The following is an 18,152-nucleotide window of genomic DNA, read 5'->3' on the forward strand; positions in this document are numbered from 1 at the left end:
TTACCTTTCCTATCTTCATGTCTCCTATATATGTCTCCTCCCACTCATACAACTAAAACCCTGGTGGCAGGCCCTCATCACCTTTGACCTAGACTATATTTACAACAGTCTACTGGTTAATCTCCCTGACTCAAGTATCTCCCCACTCAGACTATTCTCCCATCAGCTGCTAAGTGGTTTTCTAAAAGCATATGTCTGATCATATCATATACCACTCTCCCCACTCAATAAACTCCAGTGGATCCCTATATAATCACAACCAGGCCCCTTCCTACTTTCTTTCTTATACTTTACTCCCCCCCTTTATATACGCTACAACTTAGCATCACTGGTCTACTTCCTAGTCATTACATAGGATACTCTATCTCTCAACTCTGTGCCTTTTGCTAGTTGTCCCTCATTCCTGAAATGCTCTCCCTCTTCACCTTCAGCTTCTTCAAGAGTCAGTTCAAACCTCTCCTGCAGGCAGCCTTTCTGAGTCCCCCCTACCTACCCTTCCCTGGGTTACCTTTCCTTTACACCCTATTTATCTTGTGTGTAGTTATTTAAATTTTGCCTTTTCTATCAGAACTTGACACCCTTGAGGGCAGGGGCTGTGTTTTTGCTTTCCTTTGTATCCCCAATGCTTAGAGCAGTGCCTGGCACTCGATAAATGCAATCTGACTAACTTGACATAGCAGGTGCTGAATAAATGTTTGAAGCTAATGAAAAAACAGCAAGAAATTCATAGGACACAAACCCAAGAAAGGAGTGAATGATAAAATCTCATAACTGAAAGATGCCTATACACCAAAGAACAATGTATGAGTAATGAGCAGGTGAACTAGAAATTTTTTTGACGAAGAGGCAAATTTGACCTCTTCTCTATCAAGAGACTTGGTAGGGATAAGACCCGTGTCTGGAATGTTTTTCAGAAGATTGTGCCTTGTTCAAAAGCAACATGGCAAACAAAAGGGGTAAGGGGCAAGTAGCACTGTGCATATATATTAAGGAGCTATATATAGTTATGTGAAAAGGAGTGGGAGGTGGGAAGAGCACATTAGAAAGCATTTGGGTGAGTATCAATGGAGGTAGAAGCTAAAAGAATGTCATCACAAACATATTCTTTTTATTCTGTCTAGACCACCTGGCCAGAAAGCGGAAAAAGATGAGAAGTGCAGGAGACAAATCATAAGCCCGGCACTGAGACATAATATAATAATAAAGGTGGACTTCAATTTTCCAGCATAATTCTCTCTGACAAAAGCAGAGAAGCTAAAAATTTTTTTATTTGCCTTACTGATAACTTCATGCTTCAAATAGTAAAGGAACCAATATGAAGAATTTCTATTCTGGATTTGATTCTCATCAAGGAGTTTTGAAAAACTAGCTCTTTGGGGTAGAAATGATGGTTGTAACTTTGAGATAAGTGATCACTCACTCCATTGTAGAATTGATGACAGAGGAAAAGTCAGGCAAGATTTAGTATGTTGTAGATTTTTTTCTTATTAAAAAAAAGTATTGATACTTTTACATCACTTTCATTTCTCAATATAACCTTCTCTATTCAGTGAGTCTTTCTATTCTACATCCAAGGAGAACAAATTTAAAAGTGCACAGACAAGAAATTGGTAGAATCCCATAATCAAAAATTCTCTAAGAGTAGTAAGGTCAGAAGGGATGGCAAACTCTCAGTAACGGAATTTCAAAGATGCAAAGGGAAAAAATTCTGATGAGGAAAAGGGGAGGCAGAAGGAGAAATATCTAAAAAGATTAATATGAATGTACTGGTAATTCAAACAACTTAGGATTTTTGAAAGACAAGAGTTGAAGCAAAGACAAATTATGGAGAATAAATAAATAAGTGGCATGGTCCTTTAGGAACGCTTGAGAGGGCAACAGCTCACAATGTGTTTAGGCTGGCAAGGAAAAAGAAAGATAAAAAGATGGGAAAAGAAGACAATAAAGAAGGAGAGAAGACCCTCTCCTCAGGGTGGCTGGACAATAACAGAAAATGGAGAGAGGGCAGAGAGCTATTACAATCTTATTTTGTTTCTGTGCCCTTTGGCAAAGGAGAATGATCTTTAGATTGGAAAAGAGAGAACAGAAATGGCTAACAGGGAGCTAATGAGAGCAATCACCTACCCTTTATGAGATCCAGTCAAAGCCAGAGACAAACTACATTCTTGGGGAACTCAACAACCATTAAGTGCTTACTATGTTCCAGGAACTATACTTGGCACTGGGGAGAAAAAGGAAAAAAAATATCCCAACACTCAGCATAGCATCTGACACAGAAAACACTTAATAAATGCTTTATCTATTTATATAAAAGTCCCTGCCCTCACAGTGCTTACCTTCTAACAGATAATCAGAGAATTATTACTTATAATTGCTGAGCCCTTAATAGGAAAGCTTCTAAAGATTGTATAAAGACATCTAAAGAATTAAGGAATGACAAATATTGTCTCAATTTTCAAAAAAGGGACAAGAGTAGAACCTGCAAACCATAAGCCAGTGAATTGACTATATTATTCAAAGTATGGCTAATAAGAAAAGAAACAACAGTCAAAAAGAAAAAATATGGCTTCATCAAGAGGTCATGTCAAATATTTCCTTTTCCTGACAGGTTTAGTAATCTGGTAAAAGAGAGGAATGCTACAAATATATTTTATCTAGATTTTGACAAAGTTATTGGTTAAGCCTATCATGTAATTCTTGTAGAACAGATGAGTAGACATGGACTAGACAACATTGTAACTGGAGGAATTCAGAAATGGATTTGTGCCTGGACCCAAAGAGTCATCAGTCATTAATGATTTTATGTCAGCTTGGGAGCTCTCCAGTAAAGTGATCTAGAGATCTACATATGCTTGGCCTTCCGTTGTTTTGAATTCTTATTAATGACTTAAAGAAATAAACAGTATCCTTGTCAAGTCTGAAAATGACACAAAGCTGAGAGGGATGGCTAATGTACAATGTAATAATGTCAAGATTCAAAGAGATCACTGAGCCAAATATACCAACATGAAATTTACTAAGAACAAATCACAAGTATAAGATAGCACTTCATCTGGGGCGGCCAGGTAGCACAGCGAGTTAGAGCACTGGCCCCAGAGTCGGAATGACCTGGGATCAAATCCGGGCTCAGACACTTAACGTGTTTCCCCGATAATAAGACCTATCCCGAAAATAAGCCCTCCCTTTACTGCGTAAGATTCCTCTAAAATAAGCCCTCCCCCGAAAATAAGCCCTATTGAGATTGCTACTGTAGTGAAGGTGATCCCCTGCGCTACATGCTACATTACGGTACCCCCTGTATGCCCCCCCCCCCCCCCCCCCCGGGTGAAACGCACGCTGTGCTCCGAGCTGCATCCAATCAGAGCTGCAGCAGTGAGCGCGTCATCCTGTTCTTCCTCAGTGATTTGCTTGCTGGCGCTATTGAGAGCAGTGCCGCAGAGGAGAGCTGAGGCAGGACAACATAAGCCCTCCCCTGAAAATAAGCCCTCTGGTGTTTTTCTTTCCAAAAAAAAAAAAATAATAATAAGACAGTGTCTTATTATCGGGGAAACACAGTAGCACCCACCCAGAAACACCTGGCCGTGTAACCTTGAGCAAGTTACTTAACCCCAATTGCTTAGGGGCGACCAGGTAGTGTAGTGAGTAAGAGCACCGGCCCCGGAGTTGGGATGACTTGGGATCGAATCTGGGCTTAGATACTTAGCACCACACCCAGAAATAATAACTGGCTGTGTAACCTTGAGCAAGTTATTTAACCCCAACTGCTTTAAAAAAAAAAAAAAAAAGAAAAGAAAAAAAAGATAGCACTTCATCTAAAGAAGAAAAGGGTTTCAATAGACTGCAAGTGACTGGGTTAATAGTGAGATACAGCAATAAAAAATGCTAATGTTATTTTAGGCTGCTTTAAGAGAGCAGGAAACAAGATGAGAGTGCCACAAACTCTGTCCTGGTCAGACAACATCTGAAATACTGTGTTCGGTTCTGGTTGCTACATTTTAAATGGAAAATTTACAAGGCAGAAGACCATCATGATTGAGAAGAGCCTTACAGAGGTGTTCTAGGGAGGTGAAGTTTTAGTTTGTCCCACACTACATGGACCCAACTATTAAAAGGGCCATGAACCACCCTGAATGGAAGGTGTTTCCAGCTCTAAGACCTATAAAAATCACAGAGACAGAAAGGTAGAACAGAGAGAGGGAGGGAGTGAGGGGGAGGAAGGGAGGGAGAGGGATGGAGGAAGAGAGAGGGGGGAGAGGAGGGAAGGGGGAGAAAGAAGGAAAGAGAGAAGGAGAGAGAGAAGGAGAGGGAGAAAGAATTCTAGTCACCTGGCATCATAAGCAGAGATGTTCCCATCTGCCATTACCCTGCTTAGACTCATACTTTAAACTCCTATCCTTATTTCTCCCAGCCCTGATGACAATGAATATCTAACTGCCTAAGAGTATACTCCCACCCTGCCCCCCAACACAGTCAACTCAAACTTCCTAATTTCTCAACTCCATTCATAAATGAATACCTCCAATGCCCACTTCAGCTCTGGCTGTTCTGTTACTAACTTTGCCCTCCCCTTTTTGGCTTTTTCTCTTGTACTCCTCCTACCATCTTCTGGTTGACACCGCATGCCTGTTCACCCTCTGCAGTACTGGTTGTACTTCATCTCATATTTTACAATATAATGGTCCTGAAATGGGAGTCAAGACACTCCTTGTTCCCCATGGACACTTCTAGATTCTCCTACTGCCAAAGTCACCAAGCAAACTCTCCTTCTTTGAGGTTCTCTATTGACACTAGTCACCCAATCAAAATCCAGATGTCAGTTATTTACTGACTCCAAAGTCATTTTCCTTCCTTTTTCAAGAGGCCCTTATGTTAAGGGATGTCAACACACATGTTTAAAACATTCTAATCATCCTGTTTCTCAACCCACTCAGTTCCTATTTCCTCCACTCTCAGGTACAAACAAAAATGGCAACAACTTGATCTTGTCAGTACCACGAGTTCAACTTTCATGATCAGTAACTCAGAAATTCCTTTAGCCCATCACAATCTGTTATATTCCATCTCTCCTATACCTTATGTCTCCTAAACCTACTCACTGTCCTCACCATAAACTCAAATTACTCCAGTTCTAAGTACTTTCCTACCCTATTATGACTGCTATGGCTCCACTTTTCTGTTTTCCCAACACTCACCCTTTAGTTCAACCATTCAACTCTAAAATACCCTGTAGTCTTGACTCCCAGTCTATTCATTCTTTGTCAAACCCCCAGATATTTGCCTCCTGTTCCTTTTCATGTGCTATTGATAGAGCTAGAAAAGTCTTGCAACCAAGATGATTAGGTATACTTTAAACCCATGTTATCTAATCTCAACTGGGTCATCTCTGCAAAAAGATAATCCTTTTACTCCTTCCTAATTGCTTCTTGTTACCACTTACCCAAGAGCTACAAGTTATCCCAAACCTTTTCATTCCTCAAGCCTCTTTTACCACCATCTCTCACCCATTCTCTCAGCTGAGGACCTCCCTTACCAAGAAAACTGAGTCTATTAGCCATGGACTCCCTCTCTTTGTTATATCTAACAATTCCCTGATATAATTTCCCTATTCTCTGTTCCTTTACTCCAGTCCCTAGTGAATAGCAAGCTCTTTTTCCAGGGTGTATGGGGCAGTAAAGGGAAGACTAACCCTTTTGGGGGCTCCCCATCCACCTTTGGTGTCTACCTGGCAATCAACTCTCTCACCTATGGCTCCAAGAAGCTATAACATGCACAGAAGCCATATCCCAGTAAACCATGTAGGCAGACAGGCTAAACCAGGTTTAGGGTAATGAAAGGGCCTCAAACCCATTGGTGAGTTAGAAAGGTGTCTACCCCAAGCACATGACTTTTCTCAGTGGAATGGGCAGATGAGAACAATTTTGTCTAACAACCATGAAAGTGGCTGAAGTAGGTCCTGTGGAGTGCTTAGGGCTTGGTCAGACGTAGAAGATGCCAAGGTCATTCACTGCATCCCTTGTCAGTCATTCTGACTTTAGGATTGCCACTGGACTGTGATGACCCTAGAAGAAAGGCTGACAACTTTGTGTAACTCTGCCTTACTTAAATTCAATTCACCCATGAGTCAAGACATCACCCCATGATGTCACTGGTCCTCTTCAAATGAAGAACAAACAAGTTCTTTTTCCCATCAAGGTCAACCCTTCTGATTCCTTGATCTCATGCCCTCCCATATTCTCTAACATACTGCCCCCAAAAGCATCCCCCTTCTAATCTTTAAGCTCTCTATATCTACTAGCTCCATCCTTACTGCCTACAAACACACCCAAATCTCCCACATTATTTTTTAAAAATCTCTCTAAAATTAACAAATCCCTTAAATTATCATCCTATATTTTTTTTTTCCAAACTTCTAAAACAAAATAAAATCTATCTCTACCTTCCTTTCTTACTCATTCCTCAATCCTCAACTTAAACTGTTCTCCAAAGTTACCAGATCTTACCAAATCTAATGTTTGACCAATCTTTTTCAACCTCTTCTGCTTGATCATTCTCCATATGCCAACCCTACTTTTGAGTATACCTTAAGGTTCTTCCCTGATCCCTCTTTCTCTTTGTTCTCTACACTGTATCTCACTTGGGGACTTTTCATAAACTCCCACAGGTATAGTTATCTTCTCTATGCAAATGATTCTCTCTTGTACATACATAGAAATAGCCTCTGGAGCTCTAGTCCCACATCACCAACTGCTTCTTAGACATTTCTATCTGGATCTCCCCTAAGTATCTCAAACTCTACCAAAATAGTACTGATCTTTTCTCCAAAACTGACTATCTAACAAATTTCCCTATTTTGTGTCAATGGCACCATCGTCCTTCCAGTCACCAAAGTTTACAACCCCAGTATCATCCTTGACTCCTTGTGCTCACTAATCTCCAATCACTCTTGTCTACTGGCTACTTCCCTACTCTCTACAAACAAGTTCATGTCTCTCCCCCATCTTCAAAAGAACCCTCCCTTGATCCATCCATTCCTGCTAACTATCATCCTATATTTCACATCCTTTTGTGGTTAAACTCCTTGAGAAAGCTAGTTACAACCAGTAACTCCATTTACTCTCCTCTCACCCTCTTCTAAACAATTCAGTCTGGACTGTGACCTTATCCAACTAAAAATTACAACTATAAAGTTACCAAGGATATCTTAATTTCCTAAGTCTTTCTCAAACCTTATACTTCTGACATCTCTGCAGCCTCTTCTCCTTGATACTCTCCTAAGATTTCCATGACATTATTCTTTCCTACTTCTCCTCCCCATCTAACCATTCCTTCTCAGTCTCCTTTGCTGGATCTTTGTCCAGGTCACACCCACTAACTGCAGGTGTTCCTGAAGGCTTTGTCCCTGGGTCCCTTTTTCTCTCTCTATTGTTTTGGTTGGTTATCTCATCAGCTCCCAAGGATTCAATTTTCATCTCTATGTGAATGATTCTCAGATCTATTTATGTAGCACTAACCTCAAGTCTCACATCTAGTAATAAGGATAATAGCTAACATTTTATAGAATGCTTTTTAAAAATTTTGCAAAGCACTTTACAAATATCTCATTTTATACTCACAACAAGGCTGGGAGAAGACTGAGGCAGACAGGGATTAAGTGACTTGCCCAGTGTCACACAACTAGCAAGTGTCTGAGGCAAGATCTGAACTTAAGTCTTCCTGACGGTCTACCCACTGTACTATCTACATGCCTCCACAAGGATCGAACACATCTCCAATTGGTTACTGAACATTTCAAACTGGATATGCCATAGATATCTTAAATTCAAAATGTCCAAAACTTAATTCATTATCTTTCCCAAGCCATTCATTCTTCCTGACTTTCCTCTTACACTGGAGGACACCACTATCCTAGTCATCCAGGATGATGAAGCCTAGGTGTCATCTTCAACTCTTTAGCCCCTTCTATCCCATCCATCCCATCTTTTGACAAATCCTGTTGATTCTACCTTCAGATCATCTTTCAAATTGGCTTTTAAACTGTTCTTCCTAAATGACACTTTGCTGTTTCTCATATATCACATTCTATTTCCCATCTCCATGCCTCTGCCTGGACTGTCCTCAATCTCTGGAATACTTCCACCCTTCGAGATCCCTGTCTTCCTTTGGCCCAAATGACACTTTCTACATGAAGTCTTTCCTGAATGCCCAAGTTCCTAGTACCTCTTCCCAAAAATTACCCAGTAAGTAATTTGCATATATGTATATGTCATCTCTCCCATAAGCATCCTTGTAAGTTCTTTGAGGACAGGGATTATTTCACTTTTATCTTTGTATCAACAGCACCTAGTACAGCGTCTGGCACATACAAGACATTAAATAAATTACAACAAATGGTCAGTTCAGTCTTTTTATTTGACAAAAAGAAACTACTTTCCTTCAAAGGCAGTCTATTTTACGTCTAGATAGCTCTAATTGGTAGGAAGTTTTGCCTTACATCAGATCTAAATTTGCTTTCAAAACTCTTTATAATCTAGTCACCTTTTGCTGTCTTATTTTACACCGCTCTTTCTTCACACACAGTACATTCCAACCAAACTAAGCTCACTGTTCTCACTATCTCATCTTGTTCTCTCCAGTCTCTGTGGATTTTGCCAAGCCATTCTCCATAGATTTCCTCTATATCTCTGCCAGGTGAAATCATGCTCTTCTTTCAAAGTCAAGTTCAAGTGTCACATACTCCCCTGAATCTCTCTTCTCTCTGTTGAAACTCTCCTTTGCACTTATCTTATTCTGATTTGCCCAACAACCACTTGCATATATGTCTTCTTTTTACCATGACTGTGAATTAGCTTTAATATTACACAAAGGGTTACAAAATGGCAGTTTTCCATGGCACTCATTAAAAGATCCTTAAAAATATAATAGGTACTAAATTATATTCCCAAGATAAAATAGTGCCCTTCACAGACTAGGTGCTTAATACATCCATACTGAATTGAATTGATAAATTAGCAGAACAGTAAGTGAGCACAGTATGATGAAAAAAATACTGAACTTGAGGTCCCAAGTCCAGGGTTGGAATGCTTGACTCTGCCCCTTATTTCCTTGGGTAAGTAACTATATCTATGGACCTCAGTTTCCTCTTTTATAAAGAGGAAAAACAGGATGAGATAATTCCCAAGGTCCCTTCCAGAGCTTATGGAAATATACAGAGGTAATTAAGGTGTTGGCAGCAGAATTAAAAGGAAAAAGGGCTGATAGGAGCTACTGCAGAGGCAGAGTCAAAAACACTTGGTGTCTAATTCAATGTGGGGGTAGAGGAAGGAGTCTAAATGACTAGGTCTGTGACAAGGAGAATGGTGATATCCTTTAACAGAAATATAGAAGGAGGACCTGACATTTGAGGGGAAAGGGTAAGAAGAGGGAACAAACATAATGGAAAAGGTAGAGGGGGTCTGCTGAATTCAGTCTGGGAATTATCTATATATAATACATGTTCACATTACTTTAGAATAGTAGTTTCTAAGACAAGTGATTCACCATAGTAAAATTTTACAAGACATTAATGGTTCGATACGTGCAATGCAATTGCCTGTCTCTCCCTAGCCTGAAACTGACCCGCCCATACTTTAAAATACTCACAGTCCCTCTTCCCTACTGCATACATTATCACTAGGTTGAGGAAACACAAGCACATATCTGAAGCTATGTACTCCAAATTTACCCACAAATATAACTTTCTATGAAACTTATTAAAGAAAGCAACAGTGTAATAGATAAGCAGAGTTGACAAATTTTTTACTGACCCACAAATTGCCTGCCTTTACTTCAACAGATGACAATTTTAGGTGGTCATTCTCGAGACCATATGTTTAAGGATATGTTTTATTGGTATCAGGTCTCTAAAGACTGGTAAAAATGTACAAAAATAACAATAGTATTGGCCTATAGAACACATATCTAGGGCAATGTTAGCTACTTTGTGGTTTAGTAGAACACCAGTTAACCAAAAGGTTTAATCTCTAGTGAAATAAAAATTTTTTTAATAAATTTTAAAAAAATTTCCAGTAAAATGGTCACATTTTAATTCAAAGTGCACATATATCAACATCCAATACCTCAAGAATCTGTAATTTCATTGATGTGGGTCCTTGCCTCCTTCTACCAATGCAGATCACAATGTTCCCAAAACCTAGCAGTCCATCTTTGAGAATTGCTAGGGGGCAAAAAAAACCTGCTCAACCTACAACTAACCTAGTGATGATCTTCCCTGAATTTGGCAAATGCAGTCCATCACTGGGCCCATAAAGTTTTTTTCCAGCTTAGAAAAACCTGCTAAACCTTGCACTTCACTGGCACAGGAATTGAGAATCCTGGTCACTGCCCCACAGAGTCACCTCAATAATACTACAATGAAAAATCTTGATAGAACTTCAGTAAAGGGTCTAGTAACAGTTAAGCTCAAAGTCTAAGTGCCTATCGAAAATCTTAATTAGCTTTAAACTATGAATTTTAGAAGAGGTCCTCCTGACTAGTACTGAAACCAAAAAGACTGAGACTCTGGACAACTTTGATAGCTATTTTTAATGACTGCAAGAGAAACAAAGCCATTTTACATAAATAATAGGAAAATATGGATGCCATATTGACATCTTGTTACCTTAAATCAATATAAAGTACTATCCCTGAGATAGTGGTCTTCATAACTAATACTTCTATAATTCATGGAAATGTGCTTCTTGAAGCCCCAGAAGGCATAATGAGAAGCATTGGGTGGAATTTTCAGAGATTTCAACTCCATACAAGGAAAAACTTCTTAACAATTCGAGCTGTCCAAAAGTGGAATGGATTGATTGCACAGGTTTTCTTATCACTGCAAGTCAAATAGTGACTGGATGATTACTCATTGAACATACTACATAATGGAGGGCCTTACTGGTTGGACTAGATGATGAGGTCCTTTCCAATTCTGAGATTCTATGTTTACACTAGTGGGGACACACATAACAGCAGAGATCACATGCCCTAATATATCAGTAATAAAAATGTCTGTCACCAAATAAAATTCATTGAAAAAGACAATGGTATTATCTATCATGTTTATTACCAATAAAAATACTAAAGATCTAAAAAAATAGTCAAGGAAAGATTTCAAAACTACCCCTAGTGCTGTTTATGTACCTATGTTCACTTTATTATCTAATTCTGCCTGTGTATTTTTGTAGAAACATAAACCACATCCTTTTAAAAATTGTTTTCAGGTCTCTGGCTATTATCAGGGCATATAAAACTTACTCCTAGTTATAAATTTTTATCCAATGCACAAAACGAAGCACTCCATTCTTTGTTTTTCATAATGCTTTTTAGGTTAGCTGAATCATAGCAAACAAGTGCAAATTGTTATTTTAGAAGTATTTGTCTTTTATAAGCCTTCTACAACCAAAACTTCAAGATTTAGGAAAAATGTGTATTATATTCTAAGTGTCAAATTAAAAATCAACATGTATCTATTAAATATGTGACTTCATATGAGGAGCTACACTTAGGTACTGGCTCTCAGATTGGAATAAATGACAGTGATGTATGAGAAACTAAAGAGAAAATTTTATTTATTTTAGGGTTTTATATATACATTTTCAGAATGTAGAAGTTCAAAATATGTATGCTTGCAAACATGAATCTCATATCAACAGCAAAAGATTTTGCTTAGAAAACTCAAGTGCTAAAGGATTATCAGACAACACTATTTGTAAATCTCAAATGATATTTTTGTTCTCAGGACTACATACCTGTTAATATTCCTTATCCTAATTCATTATGAGAAAACTAATGAAATGTCTTAATTATAAATAATAATGATAGCATGTATATAGCTCTTTAAATAATAGCAAAGCACTTTACAAATATTTTATCCTTACCTCATCATTATTCTCATTTTGCAGATTTCAAGTGACTTGTTCAAGGTCGCAAAGCTAGTATCTGAGGCTGATTTTGAACTCAAGCCTTCCTGAAAGGTCCAGTGCTCTATCCACTGGGCCACCTAGATACCTCAAATAAACATAACATAAAATGTAACTCAGAAATATCAGCTTTAAAAACAAGAATGGAGAAAATAACATCCCTAACACCATACAAAATATATAAAGTAAAACTGGGATGAAATTTTTCATTATTTTATAAGATACAGGCACTACCATAAAATTGCAATTTGTAAACATAATTAAGATTCAAAAAGAAAAGTTTGTGGAAATGATATAATACTGTAGGTGCTGTATCTGATATTAAGACTTTTTGAATAGCTCCCTCAGAGCAACTACTACTTTAAATTAAAGAACATAAAACAAAGTTCTTATTCCCTATCATGGTATACAGTGAGGAAGCTAATAAATCATTTCGAATGTCAGTATGATAATAAAAGGTTCATTTTTCAACCTAAAAGTTTCTTTCACAGGGAAAACAAAAGCCTTACTGAAATTTCCTATGTAGAGAAAATTCTTACACTGAATCCCAAAAGACTGTGGGAAGGGAAGTTATAGTCAGAATTTGGCTTTGTTTAATTGCATTAAGTCCACTGAGGTCTTTCATTGATAGTTAAGTGCTTTGAAAATATATCTTATAGGGGCTAGGTGGTGCAGTGAGTAGAGCACCAGCCCTGGAGTCAGGAGGACCTGAGCTCAGATCGTGCCTCAGACACTATACACTACACACACACACACACACACACACACACACACACACACACACACACAAAACTAGCCGTGTGACCTTGGGCAAGTCACTTAACCCCAATTGCCCTCCAAAAAGCAAAAAAAAATAAATCTTACAAAGTTACTTAAATGTTTACAATACTGACTAAAAACAAATGAGCAATTGTACCTTGCTTATTTAACATGATACCTAATGTGGTAAAATAAAATTTTATTTCACATTTTAAGTGCAACATGTGAAACAAAGAATGACCTAATGATTGTTTTATGATCTGGTTTTGTACACAATAAGTTTATTCAAAATAAAATATGTCCATATAAACATTCCATATGAGTCAAATCTCCTCAAAATATGTTAACTGTATAAGATGGCATTCACTATATTTTTTTTTGCTGCTTTTTTGAAGGGGGGAATGCAGGGCAATTGGGGTTAAGTGCCTTGCCCAAGGTCACATGGCTAGTAAGTGTTAAGTGTCTGAGGCCATATTTGAACTCAGGTCCTCCTGACTCCAGGGTCGTTGCTCTATTCACTTGCCCCCTAGCTGCCCCCATTCAGTATTTTTTGACATTTGTGATTTCCAGCTCTGTCTGACCCATCACCTTGTATATAGTTACCTTTTTAATGTGGTGAATAAGATGTTCAAAAAAGGCATCAACAAATCTATAGCAAGTCTATAAAAGATACAACTGCAGCAGATTTTTAGTAACCCACAAAGGTGTTAAAAATTTTTTCTGGCTAGGGAAGTTACTGTCCTGTAGTATTAATCCCTAGTCAGACCATATAGGGAGGAACAGTTCAATTTCGTATTTTAAGACTGACACAGAGTTAAAGATTTCCAAAGAAGGATAATCTCATGGTGAGAGGTCTAATGATCAGGCCATGAGGCTAAATTGACAGACTGATACAATAGTGGTCTTCAAGTATTTTTTTTTTAAAGCAATCGGGGTTAAGTAACTTGCTAAAGGTTACACGGCCAGTTATTTCTGGGTGTGGTGCTAAGTATCTGAGCCACGGATTCAATCCAAGTCATCCCCACACTGGAGCCATATGCTCTTACTCGCTGAGCCACCTGGCCGCCCCTAAGCAATTGGGGTTAAGTAACTTGCTCAAGGTTACATGGCCAGGTGTTTCTGGGTGGGTGCTAAGTGTCTGGGTATTCGATCTCCAGGTCATCCTGACACTGGAGCTGGTGCTCTTACTTGCTGTGCTACCTGGCTGCCCCCAAGTTTTTTTTTTTTAATAGAATTGGAAGAGGGATTATACTTGTTCTGTTACATCTCAAAGAGCAGCTAGGAGCAATAAGTCGAAGTTGCAGGAATATTTAAGCTCGATGTAAGAAAAGACTTCCTAATGATTAGAAACACCTAGAAATAAAATGGAATGTTTCAGATGGGAATGGAGGTCCTCAAGCAAAGGCTGGATGACCAACCACTTTTGGCTATAAAAAGAATTCCTGTTTAAATACAAATTAGATTGGATATCTTTGAGGTCTCTTTCTATTCTGAAATTCCATGATTCTATAATACTTTAAAATTTCCACTTCAAAATATTTGTAAGTAGTAGGCACTCAATGAAGTAAATGACTGTAACTTCTCCATAAAATAAAATTAATGTCTTGGTTATCAAAGGCAAAGTTACATTTGTGTCATTAGGAATGGCAAGTTAGCAAACTTCCAAAAGGTTCTTTTTAAGAAAATGGAAGTGTTGTTATAGTTTTATCAGTCATAATATCATTTCTTTTTCATAAGCTCAGATCTGAAAAGAACCTTGGCAGTAATACAGACCCAGGGGTAGGTGCAGCCTTTTGACTGAGTCCAAGTTTTACAGAACAAATCCTTTTATTAAGCGAATTTCTTCCATGAAGTTTGGATTCAGTCAAAGGGTCACACTTGAGGACCTTGAAGGTCACATGTGGCATTGAGGCCTCAGATTCCCCACCCCTGGAACATAGCTATACCTGAACAAGAATTCCTTCTATAACATTCCTACAAGTTATCTAGCAGCCACCTGAAGACTTTCTGTGATAGGGAAAACATACCGCTTGAACAAGTTCCACTTTTGGACAGCTCTGAGTTCATATAAGTAGTAAAGTTCTACATATAGCACATTATAATTTGCAAAACACCTTCCCAGGAAGAAGTTAAATGATGCAAGTACCGTGTTTCCCCGATAATAAGACACTGTCTTATTAATTTTTTGGACGGAAAAACACCAGAGGGCTTATTTTCAGGGGAGGGCTTATTTTAATGAACATTGACAGCAATTTTAATAAATAGGTAAATGTGAACAAAAAAATGTACCTTTATTCAATAATGAATTCAATAAAGAACAGGATGACGCGCTCACTGCTGCAGCTCTGATTGGATGCAGCTCGGAGCGTGGTGTGCGTTTCACGGGGGGGGGGGGAACGACGACGGTGCATACAGAGGGCACCCATAATGTAGCGCAGGGGATCACCTTCACTACAGTAGCAATCTCAATAGGGCTTATTTTCGGGGGAGGGCTTATTTTCGAGGAATCTTACACAGGAAGAGGAGGGCTTATTTTCGGGGAAATACGGTAGTAGTATTCCCATGCTACAGAGGAGGAAAATAAGACTGGGATAAGACTGGGGGAGAGGGAGGTTAAAACTGATCACCCATGGTAAAAAGCTGCCTATGCCATTTATTGCTCACAGTGACATCTGTCAAAAAACTGAGGACTTATGTCTACAAAGTCATTAGAAAAGTCATAGTCTGGGGAAAAGCACTGGATTTAGAGTCAGGAGACCTAGCACCAAATCTTGGCTCCAAAAGTTAATAGATGAAGCAAGCAGTTTAATTCCTCTGATACTCATTTTTCTTATCTGTCAAATGGAGATCACAATACTTGCACTATTCATCACACAGGATTATTGTAATACTTTAAAGTACTATAGAATTAGGGTATTCAGAATTATGTATGAGGATAAAGTGAATTTCTTCATCTTCACAATGAAAACAGGAATACTTGGCATTGCCAATCTCACAGGGTAGGGGCGGCTTGATGGCGCAGTGAATAGAGCACGGACCCTGGAGTCAGGAGGACTTGAGTTCAAATATGGCCTCAGACACTTAACACTTACAAGCCCTGTGACCCTGGGCAAGTCACTTAACCCCAATTGCCCTGCATTCCCCCCTCCAAAAAGCAAAAAATATCCTAATAATCTCACACGGTTCTGAGGAGAGAGTCTTAATGTGCTAAAAAAAAAAACAGCTGAAGTCATTATTATTGCACAGACTATCTATAAATTCAAAAGTATGTATCCTTTTTGAGAGGCAGTTTCTGGGGAAGAATAATTGTATTCTATTGGTTGGATGTTAAAATGTTCCTGTCCATAAAGGCTTTTTCCTTTATAGACCTTTTTGTCTCAATATCCTTATGTACCATTGTGTATTTATAGTCACTTGCATTTGAGTTTTATAAGCCTAAGCTGAGACCATATCTAACTTAAATTTTGCAAATCTCCTAGCAAAGGAAGAGTATGCAGAACACAATAAGTACTTAGTATATGTATGCTGAATGAAAATTAATGTTTAAAAATAGCAATGCCATCATTTATCCTCTTAGTCAAATCCACATAAGACTACCAACATAAAGCACAGCACTAAATTCAAATCTCAAAATTTCTACAGATGATCTCTTAGACTCTTTCCAAATGCTATGAGTGTACAGGAAAAAAGAATAGTACCAATTTATTTCTATAAGGCCTTAAGATTTAAAAAGTGTTTTTCCCACAACACTCCCTATTTAATTATTTAGTGCAAGCATTCATTTGACCATTTAACCAAGATGAGGAAACAGTTTCATTAGTGAAGTGACCTTATCCTAGGTCAAACTACTAGTAAGTCAAAGATCTGGAATACAAGTCAAGTCTCCTGTTTCCAAGTTCAGAGTTGACTGACTGATGTATAGGTTGTACACAACATTTACATAATAACATTTTAACCCCTACATTCTCTATCCTCTTGAACCACATTCTAAACTGGAAAAATCCCACACCTGCTTGAAAAATGTCTCTTTTCTAACTTCTACAATGCTCTTTCGCCAGTGCAGCTCTCAGGCTCGGCTGTAGGTCAAAGTTTATCACCCTATGTATCTACAGAGATAGTCTGTGTCCTGAAATGAAGTTCTCCTGGTCAGAAGTTCTGAACTAGCTCTTTCCCTTTATGTATTCCATTAGTGGGAAGAGGCTCCTCTACACCCCAGCAGAAGTTGGGCCTTAGAGAACACCTAGCCAATCTCTCTTACCTTACAGATGAAGAAACTGAGACCCAAGCAAGAGAAGGATTGATTTGCCCAAGATCAGATAGGGAGTAACAAGCGGAGGTGGGACTTGAACTTAGGTCTTCTGATTCTAAAACCTCTGCAACTTCTACCATATAAGAAATATGTCCATACACCCACTGCATACACAGAGGCACAAATGTTACATATCGTTTTTAGGCAAGTACACTAAACACATTTACAAACATACGTTCATCCAAAACTCACAAAATCACCTAACATTAGGAATGTTAAGGGACCTCGGAAACGATCTTAACCACTTTTACTTTATAAATGAAACTAAATTACTGAGATTGTAAGTGACTTGAACAAGGTCACATGCCGAATCAGTGACAACCCCAAATTGAAACCCCAGCGCTCTCGCCTCCACCGTGGGCTGCCGGTGTAGAGAGACCGCGCCGGGGCGAGGCTCCTGTGAGTCAGGGCCGCTGAGCCAAAAGGTTCTCGGGCCGCCGAGAGATCCAGGCTCACCTAGTCCCTGCCCCACCGGAGGGCGGCAGCCCCGGCCCCCCAAACAAGACCCGCCGAGCCGGGCCAGGCGCCGCCACAACCTTGGGCTCCGCTTCCGCGGCAGAGTGGCGGTCACAAAGGCCGGCGCAGGGACAAGCCCATGCCCCAACACCTACCCCCACCCCCGACCGGGCCTCGAGCCAACTTCTAACCGACTCCTGACGGGCCAGGCCTCGGCAGGGCTGGATCTTGGGGTCCCGTCCCCCGACCCGACCAGCGGGCCTCACCTGGGCGTTGGCCTCTTACATCGCTCCCTCGCCCTGTGGCAGCCTTTCCTTTGCCCTCCTCCGCCTCAGCCGTCGGCAACTGGCCCCAGCTTGGCCCCGCTGCCCCCCTCCAACCTCCCCAGCAGCAGCCGCCGCAGCCGCAGCCTCAGACCCGCGCCCACCCGGAACCTCTTCCAGGCACTTCCGGCAGGAGAGAACGAGGGAGGCCGGGAAGCCAAGAGAACCGCGATAGGGGTGGGAGGGTGGGAGCGTGGGAGCGATGCGGGGGCGGGGCGGAGGCGGGGCTGGGCGGGGCTTGTAGGGATTTATCGGAGAGGAGGAGGACCGGACGCTTTGGTTCTCACGTCCACCCATACCCACACTCACACCCCCTCCCCCAACACCATACACGTACACTGCGGGGAG

General features: G+C 39.8%; 2 protein-coding genes across 4 annotated transcripts in view; both read right to left on the reverse strand.

Annotated features, from left to right (window-relative positions):
• Positions 1–17,875, reverse strand: part of ZBTB34 (zinc finger and BTB domain containing 34) — an 85,735-nt gene extending 67,860 nt beyond the window's left edge. For both annotated transcript variants that reach the window (XM_069082712.1, XM_069082711.1), the window contains exon 1: positions 17,748–17,875. The gene's annotated coding sequence lies outside the window, so the exon portion shown is untranslated. The remainder of the gene's footprint in view (positions 1–17,747) is intronic.
• The window catches only part of ZBTB43 (zinc finger and BTB domain containing 43), a 29,502-nt gene extending 11,617 nt beyond the window's left edge, over positions 1–17,885 (reverse strand). The window contains exons 1-2 of one of the 2 annotated variants that reach the window (XM_069082718.1): positions 17,748–17,871; positions 11,916–12,037 (exon numbers count right to left, since the gene is read on the reverse strand). The gene's annotated coding sequence lies outside the window, so the exon portion shown is untranslated. Of the gene's footprint in view, positions 1–11,915; positions 12,038–17,747 lie in introns of both variants that reach the window. The other variant, XM_069082715.1, reaches the window with a different exon arrangement.
• Between the last annotated feature and the right edge of the window lie 267 nt (positions 17,886–18,152).

The sequence above is a fragment of the Petaurus breviceps genome, unplaced genomic scaffold (assembly GCF_028583685.1).
Source record: "Petaurus breviceps papuanus isolate PSGF00001 unplaced genomic scaffold, PetGlider_PUasm1.0 171, whole genome shotgun sequence".
Classification (NCBI taxonomy): domain Eukaryota; kingdom Metazoa; phylum Chordata; class Mammalia; order Diprotodontia; family Petauridae; genus Petaurus; species Petaurus breviceps.